Raw genomic sequence first — 9,693 nt, forward strand, 5'->3', positions numbered from 1 at the left:
GGTGGTAGCAGCCGGATTGAAATGGCGTAAAGCAGGGCCAGATGTGAGCAGAAACTTCAGCTGTCGGAAAGATGACTCGCATTCCATGGACCAAACAAACGGAACGTATTTTTGCAGGAGGGAAGTGAGGGGATGATCAGTTTGGGCGGATCCTTGAATGAAACGGCGGAAATATGAACATAGCCTCAGAAAGCTTCCAAATGTTTTACGTTTGGAGGCTTTGCAGTCTCGTACAGCAGCAATCGTTTGGGGGTCGGGCCGAATACCTTCTGATTTACTAAAAATCCAAGCACCAATGTCTTGCGTTCAACGAAACGACACGTAGTGGAGTTTAAAATTAGTCTGGTGTTTCGAATACAGTCCAGCACGAGACTAACTCGCTGATTATGCTGCCGAGATGTCTTTTCATAGATGATGACGTCATCTAGGTAGCAAATTCATATGTCCCATTTAAAGCTGCTCAGAATTCCGTCCATAAATCGTTTGAACGTCGCTGGTGCATTGCGCAGTCGAAAGGGCAGCACGCTAAATTAATAAAGTCCGTCAGATATCACAAAGACTGTCTTTTCGCGGCCCGATGGATGCATCGGGATCTGCAAATAGCCAAACTACAGATCTACTGACGAGAAATAGGAAGCGGATTGAAGGAGACAGAATATTGCGGCACAGTGAAATTTCGCCTGCTGCGCAATGGATCTTTGCTCCACAATCGAGCAGAAAATGAATGACGAGAATAACATTGTGTGGCTCGTGCTAAAACTGCAAATTCAGCTCGAAACGTTTCCCCAGCAATGACGATTGACACAAAGCAGAGAACCACAGGACGTAAATGTTCTCCCCCAACCCCGCGAAAGCTGTCACTTTGGTCCCAAGCAATCATTACTGTCGGTCCAAGGCAATTTTTAAACCTGTTACTTATAACTGAAATTGTGGCACCAGTATCCACTAAAGCAAACTTTTTTCACCACTTATAGTAACATGCACTTTGTTCTTCAGCATTACAGCAGGCAGAGTAATTGACGAAGATGACCGTTCCGCGACTTCACCTCCATCGGTTGCTCCTGCTAGCTTCCCGGTAGTGGCGTAGGCGAGCGTCGACGGGGTGACGGGGACCGTTGTCGGCACGGGGGTGATGATGTGAAGTTGCTGACAAAACCGGTGCTGTAGCCCGAGGAATTCCACGTTGGGTGATAGACGGTGGGAGCTGCATGGCGCACTTGCGAATGTGGAGAAAACCTGGTGCTCAGAGGGGCAGAGGCTTGTTCATTACCGTAGGAGTAGCGCGGAAGTTTTGGTTGCCACGCCCACGATGCTTTGTGGTCAGCCTGCTGTGGCTGAACTGCGCATTCTGAGTACACAGGTCGCGTTTCGGCGCCTTGCAGGTGCTTGGCCAGCTGCTCACTCACAACTCTGCAGACCAGAGAGGCGAGATCGTCATGGACAGTGTAGTCAACGCTGGCCACTATTGGGATGTCGGAGAGGCGTCCAAATTTGGGTAAAATACAGCATATTTTTAGAGCTTCAAATGAATGCAGTACTCGATAACGTCCGAAGTACTAGTTAAGGTTTATTTTCTGATAAGGAAATGATAAACATCTTTGGCGAACCTCTTTAAAAGATGACCAACCTTATCTTCCTATCTTTTTCAGACATGCGTCTATTCGCGATGCGGCAGAGCTTCAGGACTTCTTTGATGTATGTAGTGCAGGTCTCTCCGGGCAACCGTGCTCGTTGGGAAAGGGTCTGGTCCGCCTTACCTCTTTTTGATGTGCAGTCTCCAAAACAGTTTATTGTCTCATCCACAAACCCCTCCCATGTAGAGAGATTGCATTCCTGGTCCTCAAACCAGAGCAGAGCTCTGCCGACCAGAAAGAAGACCATGTTCGCTAGTTGCATGGCCAAGTCCCAGGGATTGTATTTGTTGACACGTTTGTAGTGTGTCAACCAATCCTCTGCGTCCTCATCGGTGAAACCAGAAAATGTTCTGGGCTCATTTTGAGGCGACCAGAAACTGACCGGTATTTGATGCTCGCTGCCTGAGCTAGAAGCAGCTGCAGTAGATCGCGAAGAGTAACCTTCACCGTCGTGGCTTGCCATGGCTCTTAGGTTACGCGGGAGCCCTGCCAAGCACCTGCTTCGTCGATGTTCGGCACGGTCCAGGACTATCCCGTACGCTGGACCAAAGTGTTACAGGGATGGGTGTATTATTTGCAAAATATGCGGGAAATGCATGAAAGTCAAGAACAGTCACAGTCAGTCTTCCAGTCCTCACACATGCACTTCGTCGTTCTCTTTCACATGCACAACGGCGAGCAGCGCAGCGTAATTGGCTTTACAATATAAACGATCGTATTGCAACATTAATGTGCCTATATCTTCATTCTACAAAAAACTAATAACTAACGCGATTAAAATTTGTTGACATAATTATTGTGAATGATCAAATCGTCAGCCGCACATTTGCATAATGCAGTAAACGATAAATATTTACGTACCTATGAATGTAAATACGAGTTCATGCCTTTGATATAGCCAGCAGTATTTTCATTCTTTATTTCTTGCAAAATTTAGAAGAAAAAAGAAAAGCAGCTTAGAGTTCAATTAAAGGCGCTCAGAGAATACCTGATCATCGCTTACCGTTACAAGGTGCATCACAGTGACAATTGCTTAAATCCTACTAGCAGGTTTTATCAGAGTGGCGTCACGTGTGGGCTCGAATCTAACTGCTGCTTTTTATCCGAGACACACTGGCCACGCTAATTACGTAGGTAGGGTCGTCCCGAGGTCGGCTCCGCGAAGTAATGGCCTGGTCCTTCTTCCTTGAAGTAAGAAAGAAAAGTTCGCCAGAGCCGGGTTGCGTCTGATAGCCCGATGTGCGATGGGGGATCGACCCATGCCTGCAGGGTTGCAGGTCGAAGCCCGCCCAGGGACTTGAGTGCTCTCTCCCGTACTGCGTCAAAAGTAGGGCAGCTCCACAGGAGATGTTCGGCCGTGCCTCTGGCCGGGCATGTCGGGCACTGAGGAGAAGGGTATACCTGCGGGTTTATGAGGTGCAGCTTCGCGGGTGACAGAAGCTGACCAGTCTGGGCTCGGCGAAGGAGTACTGCCTCCACTCTCCGGAATGAGCTATCTGGGCGGCGATATAGTTGCTCAGGGTTGGCCAAGTGCTGGAGTATGCTTCGACGATATCGTTGTGCTCGATGCCATGTCTCCGCCCTATCCATATGAGGCGACGACAGATGCGTAACGTCCTCAGGGGGCCACGAAGCGGAAACGAATGTGGATCCAGGCAAAGGTGCGGAAAGAGCTGCTGCGCGCGCTGCCTGGTGCGCCTTTTCGTTTCCAGTGATTCCTTCGTGTGCAAGAATCCATTTGATAATTAAGGTGTAGCCCTTCTCTCTCAGGCGACGGGCTTGTGTTCGAATAGTGTTCAGAATGGCATAGTCTGCTCCCCCTGCGCGGCATGCAGTGTACGCTGCTTGTGAATCTGTGTAAACATGGTAGGTGCACGGAGCCCGATTCTGTCTTGCTACTATTCGAGTAATGGCAAGTCGTATGGCAATGAGTTCGAGATTGGTAACAGTGTGTTCCTCGGAAAGCAGTTGAACTACCGAGGTATCTGACACAGAGTCGTGACAAGCTATAGCTGCGCAGTGTTGAAACTAAGCGGCATCTGTGTATAGTTGGATAGCTCCTTCCTGGGCTAGCTTGTGTGACATCTTCCTATGACGTTTGGCGGCAGCTTTGCGCCTTTGAGGATTAGCCGAACTCATATTCTTTGGTAATGGTATACCATCTACTAAGTCAATCAACTCCCATGGTGGGGCGGCGGACGAAAGTGGCTCTAAATTGTCAACGTTGTAGCCTAATGCCTGCAGGATCTGTCGGCCAGCCGCCGTTGTGGAGAGACGGACTCGCTGGGCTTGCAATTTCTGCTCTGCCAGATCCTGAAGGGCATTAATATTACTGCATGCGTGTAGGTTCACTACTGGGCAGTACTGTGGCAGACCAGTAACTAGGCGCATCGCCCTGCGATTGATTCGCTCAAGCTGAAGGCGTTGGGTCGCGTTAAGTCGCATGTACGGATGTGCGTACAGGATTTTCAGGAAGTTTTTCATAAATTTTCACTTCTTTGTATGCGTATTGACACAGATATGGCAGAAACATTCCAGGTGAATATCTTGATAAGTGTAAGCGCACTGAGAATACTACCTTATAGCGTGGCCTAAGGGCGTCACTGCCTTCAATATTCTAATATTCTAAGAGGGGCAGACAAAATTTATTCCTCCAACACATGTAAACTTTCTGCCTAACCTCAGCGTAAGAGCAACTTCCGTGTGCTCTTTAGCGCTTGCCTAAAAACACCCTAAAAGACTAACACCAATGGTCTTTACGGAAGGTCTCATGCAGAAAATACGTCCTTATCGACGGGACAGTGTTGACCAGTGCATGCGAAAATACATGGAGGGTTTGCAGTCTATCTTCACCAAGAGGAAATGTGACCAACAGATGTTTATGATATATCTATGGTGGTAATGTCGCTAAATAATTGGGTGATATCGATCAACATCATTATCCGTACCAACTCTCCTAAGTTTTCACCCTTTTGCCATCGTGAGATGCGCCAACCCATGGCGCTAGCTCGTCATGTTCTTCGTGAGCCAGCAGCCCTTCTAACATTCCAAAAGGGACTCAGATATGGGCGCTACAATGTGGTATTTCGGAGGGGCTGCGGCTCTGCTTTCAGAGCCAGGCACCGCGCAGTTAGCTCAGATCGACCCTGTGGCCTCGAGGAACTGAGGAATAACCAGCAGGCAAATTGTATATTGGGTCTTTCCAAAGCATCAACGGGTGCGTAGCGTGGCGCTTCGACTGGTTGCTTCAGCGGCTTCCTCTCGTCATTGTCTGTAATTTTACTAGCCCCTCTCCTCTTTGCCAGCCGTTGCTTCACTAACAGCGGAGACTGCATCGCCTTTGGCATACTTAACTCAATCGGGTCTATCATGTGACACGGGCACAAACGAGAAGTTAAGACAGTGTTAATGTGACACGCATGGATTCTAGTCTGGAGAGAGAGCGCTTGTACCCGCTGTCACAGAGGCGTTGCAGCCGCTTGCAGCCAATGTCTGTAAAAAAAAAGGAAACAGCACTACGCTGTCCATAGGAGAAAACAATTCGAGAGAAACCCGTCAGACCTTTGCGAGTGAGCCAACTCTGAAGGCACAGTCGACACACGCAAACTGTTGCGCATCGATGCACCGGCGCCATGCGTGTAAAAGGTTACTCGTCCCCTTGGTTGCTAACTTTTCGCTAGATACGTTGAAGCGCATGAGGTTTTTTTTTTTTGCTTGAAAAGACTGCTGGGAGAAAACAACAACTCAGGTTTGTTATTATAATCGTAGAAATCAGCCTATGACCACCATATGCAACCCGCAATCCCGCAGATCTTAAGTGCAAATTCTGCATTAGCGGCTGCAGCGCTTAACGGGAGAGTAGAGTATTTCTCTTAATGGACTATTATTAGGAGCTCTGACGTTATACCGAAAAAGAAATGGGGTCATTGATACGCGGATCCAAGCTCGGCTGAGCGAATGAAGATTACAGGATGAGCTCAGAAAACATCGCACTATGTGTGGCTAGCCGTCAACTTTCACTAAACGATTACTTTGTATATCATTGCCTAATAAGATATGGCCCGCAGTAAGTTTGCTCCAGAAAAATATTTCGATGCCTAAATATGATTGAAAATGCGAGTGCTAACTCTCAGGCTAACGCCACCCACTACTATTCACAAGAATGAGTCCCGAATAAATTGAATAATGTCTCGATAAGAGGCAAGAGTAGCTCAGAACAATTGTTGGCGTGCTGTAATGCTTATATATATATTTGACTGCTTATACTTCTAAAGTCTGCTGGTTCCTCTATGTGCTAAATAAACTAGGGGCGTAAAAAAGTTATATTTTTTTACTTCCGATTCTCTTTCTTTACACAGACCTTTTATAACATCAAAGTTTGCAAGAACATTTAAATATATTATATAAAACCATGCAAAGCTCTATACATCGTGCTAAGAGACATTATTCCGAGACATTCAGTAATGAGCACAGCCACAAGAACTTTAGATGAGGATTACAAATATGTTTGATAGTTCATAGTATATATTCCAACCTTTTTGCGATATGGGTATCCACAAGCAATAAATCATTTGATATAGTATTGCTAGAGTGGCAGATTATAGCAGCTTAGAGGGACAATTTTTCTACTTCAACAATTTTTCTAGAGAACTTTCTAACTAGTTACAAATATGTCGCAAGCGTACGTCTCGCACTATTTAAAGAATATTTCTTTTCATTTTTGCATGCGGCAAGATATTCTTGCTTCCTCCGTTATTAATATTGAATTTGATAAAATATGCACTATCATGCCGGAGGGATTTTACCTCAGCAATTAAACAGACCATTATCGCAGCTTGTTGGTGCTTCCTTCAATGTGAGGGTATGGAATAAATGTTCTAGATTTCAATGAGACATTTAGGCACATTAAACTTAAGGCACTAGCTTCAAATAACACGCATAATATCGGCGATTTCGAATAATCATTTAAATAACCTAAACCTTTTTATTGTTACTTTTATGTTCTATTGAGTTAATATGCAGATTAATAAGCAGTAGAGAATGCTGATATTAAGTGCTGATTTGGCTCTACATCGAAGGAAAATGACCGGCAAAATTGAGAATGCCCACCTGTGATCACATTACGGGTTCCTCCAGGCCGTATTTTCACGGTGGTTTAAGGTAATGCGCCTATTATAGATGTTTAAATCAGTTCAATTTGCACTGTTACATTTACCCTTCTCAATATAATAGCTGTCAAAAGGGGTCCCTTGACACACGAAATGCTTCGGGCTTTGTAAAAAGGCGTCAATAAATGTGGTTCCTAAATATTTTTATTCGGTATGTATATTATTCACATTTTGTATGCATATTATTGATGTCGTGATTGAAGTCGGGTCTGCATAAAAATCATAAAACAATATTGGTTTCACCCTAATCCAAAATCTTCCGTGTCATCATCATCATCATCATCGTCATCCTCATCATCAGCCTGACTATGCACCCTGCAGGGTGAAGGCCCCTCCCATATTCCTCCAATTAACCCGGTCCTGTGCTAGCTGCATCCACTTGACCCCTGCGAACTTCTTAACCTCATCAGCCCACCTAATTTACTCAGGTTTATATGCTGTACTCAGGTTTATATGCTGGTACGGTAATACGTCCTTATACGCCAAAACATGTGAATAAGGTACAGTTGTGCGCAAATGTGGACAAACCACGCGAACCGCTACAGTTCCTGCTTTTATCTATTGAAAGGGGAGCCCGACGGAAGTGCCCGGCAAAGTTGGGAAGCATATCAGGATGGCATATCTTGAAAAGAACACAGCAACTGTCAAGAACGCTCACGTTCAGTATTGCATGGTCCTACACATTTTCGCACGACTAATCATCAGACGCATCAGTGTGCATAAAAAAGATGGCATAATCTATATTAGTGCGAGTATAATCTAGTGCCCCTATGCTTCACTTGCAGCATAGTGATCGGCACGTGGGCTCGAGTGTTTGTCGCCTCCGTTGGTGCACCCTACTGGGTATATCCGGAGTGTTCATTGCAGAGGGCGACGCGCAAGCACATTATCGTGGCAGTAAGACAAGATAAGCGCGGAAGAAACAAGTGGTCATAGGAGAACGACGCTAGCGCTCCAACGACGTGGCGATGCTGACTGTCGGCAGTGCGGTCACAACACCCCGGCCGGACGCGAATACATTTTCATCTTGTAAAACGGTCGCAGCACGAAAAATCGAAGACGAGAAGAAACACACACGAAAGGGCAAATTCCGCACTTCGAACTAAACTTTATTCGGAAAAAGCCAAGCTTAAATACATTTCTATTATCGTCACGTGGTAGTCAAGCATGTTTGTACAAAAGGGCCATTTCATTCCCATGAAGAAACAATGCTAGGTTACAGGCACATTGATCACCCGCTTTTCTGATGTGATACGCCTCAATAATCTCCCTTTCAATAAGATCTTTTCGCTCGCCCAACAAACTTAGTTTTTAGAAAACTGAGTTTACGCCATTCTTTGCAATTTGGCTTCTTTGCCATCTTTGCCATGATTGCAGTGCTGCTTGCTCTCTCATTAAAACAAAATCCTGTATGACCAATGTGCACTCTATTACAAGTGTACTGTACTGTACAAGTAATACTGTAAACTCCCTTGGTAGTGCACCGGTTAAACCAGAGTTGGTATTTGACAGCAGAATACGTTTTTTTTTATTTTTCACCATCACAAAACAAATTTTCAATAGCTTACTTGGCGTGGAGAAGAGCACGGTTTGCAGTGTATATTTTAGAACCTTCTTAACCCCTTAAGGGTGAAATAAATAAAAAAATTATATTAGTGCATATGGGTGTGTCTTCCTCTTCCTGGTCCGTCGTCAGCTATAGCGTTCATTCTCTATGTTCCCAAATTGTTTTATTACGTAAAATGCTTCAGTAACGCGTTTGAAACACGAAAAAAATCACACAAACAATTTCTGGCGGATAATTATATTTTATTAGTCATTACCTGCTCCCTTGTGCAATACGCCATACCTTACACCTTTGAGGAGCATTGAGAAATAAAAAAATAAATTCTTGAAAGTACCGATACTACCAAGTGGCTTAGAATTGCCGTGCAAAAGATGCACCATTGCTTTTAGATGCATTCAAACTAGATGAGCCCACTATCCGTGTGGTAGCGTTCGAAGCATGGCCCTGCGCAGAGGGACTTCTCGCACCACCTATCCGGCGCCATTCACGGGACCTCGCCATCGTGTCATCGCTGCTGTCGATAAAAATGTCATCACTATCCTCTTCACTTGAAGAACAAAAAACAACATCGTGATCACTTGCGCCATCGCCGCTGGGGTGGCACAGTGGTTACGGCGCTTGACTACTATTCCCAAGGATGCGGGATCGAATCCCGGCCTCGGCGGCAGCTTATCGATGGAGGCGAAAAGCAAGGCGCCCGTGTGCTGTGCGATGTCAGTGCACGCTAAAGAACCCCAGGTGGTCGAAATTACCGGAGTCCTCCACTACGGCGTCTCTCATAGCCTGAATTGCTTTGGGACGTTAAACCCCACAAACCAAACCAAACTTGCGCTATCATACGACGCAGAATAATCTCCCGCACCAGCCACGCACGCATGATGCCATGTTTTAGAAAACGCGGGAAACGGGATGCTAGAATTCCGCTATCTATTGTTCAAAATCGCATTCAATGAAAACACCAATGATGGGTATACAACACTACAACACAGCATCAAAGAGCGCTGCCGATACCTGCGAGAGACCTCACAAGTCTCGGTACGAATTCATAGGACACCTGGACATCACGCACAAGGAACTGGGAACAGAATGGCCCACGAGGCCGCTGGCGCGCAGCTAGAGGAAGACCGCCGGCATAGCCTTGATAGCCAACTCGGACCACCCTTACTGTTCTCCCGTCTCCTTCATCATACCGGACTCTGTCATCACGCGGCTTAAACATGAGCGGAGGGGTTTGTTGCGGGACCTTGTCCCCGGTATTACTCCTCCGATCCCTTCCGGCCTCTCTCGTCCAGCCCAAGTTCTAACTCACAAGGCGCGAGCCGGT

Source organism: Amblyomma maculatum, chromosome 2, assembly GCF_055883805.1.
Source record: "Amblyomma maculatum isolate TAMU_Amacu chromosome 2, ASM5588380v1, whole genome shotgun sequence".
Lineage (NCBI taxonomy): Eukaryota > Metazoa > Arthropoda > Arachnida > Ixodida > Ixodidae > Amblyomma > Amblyomma maculatum.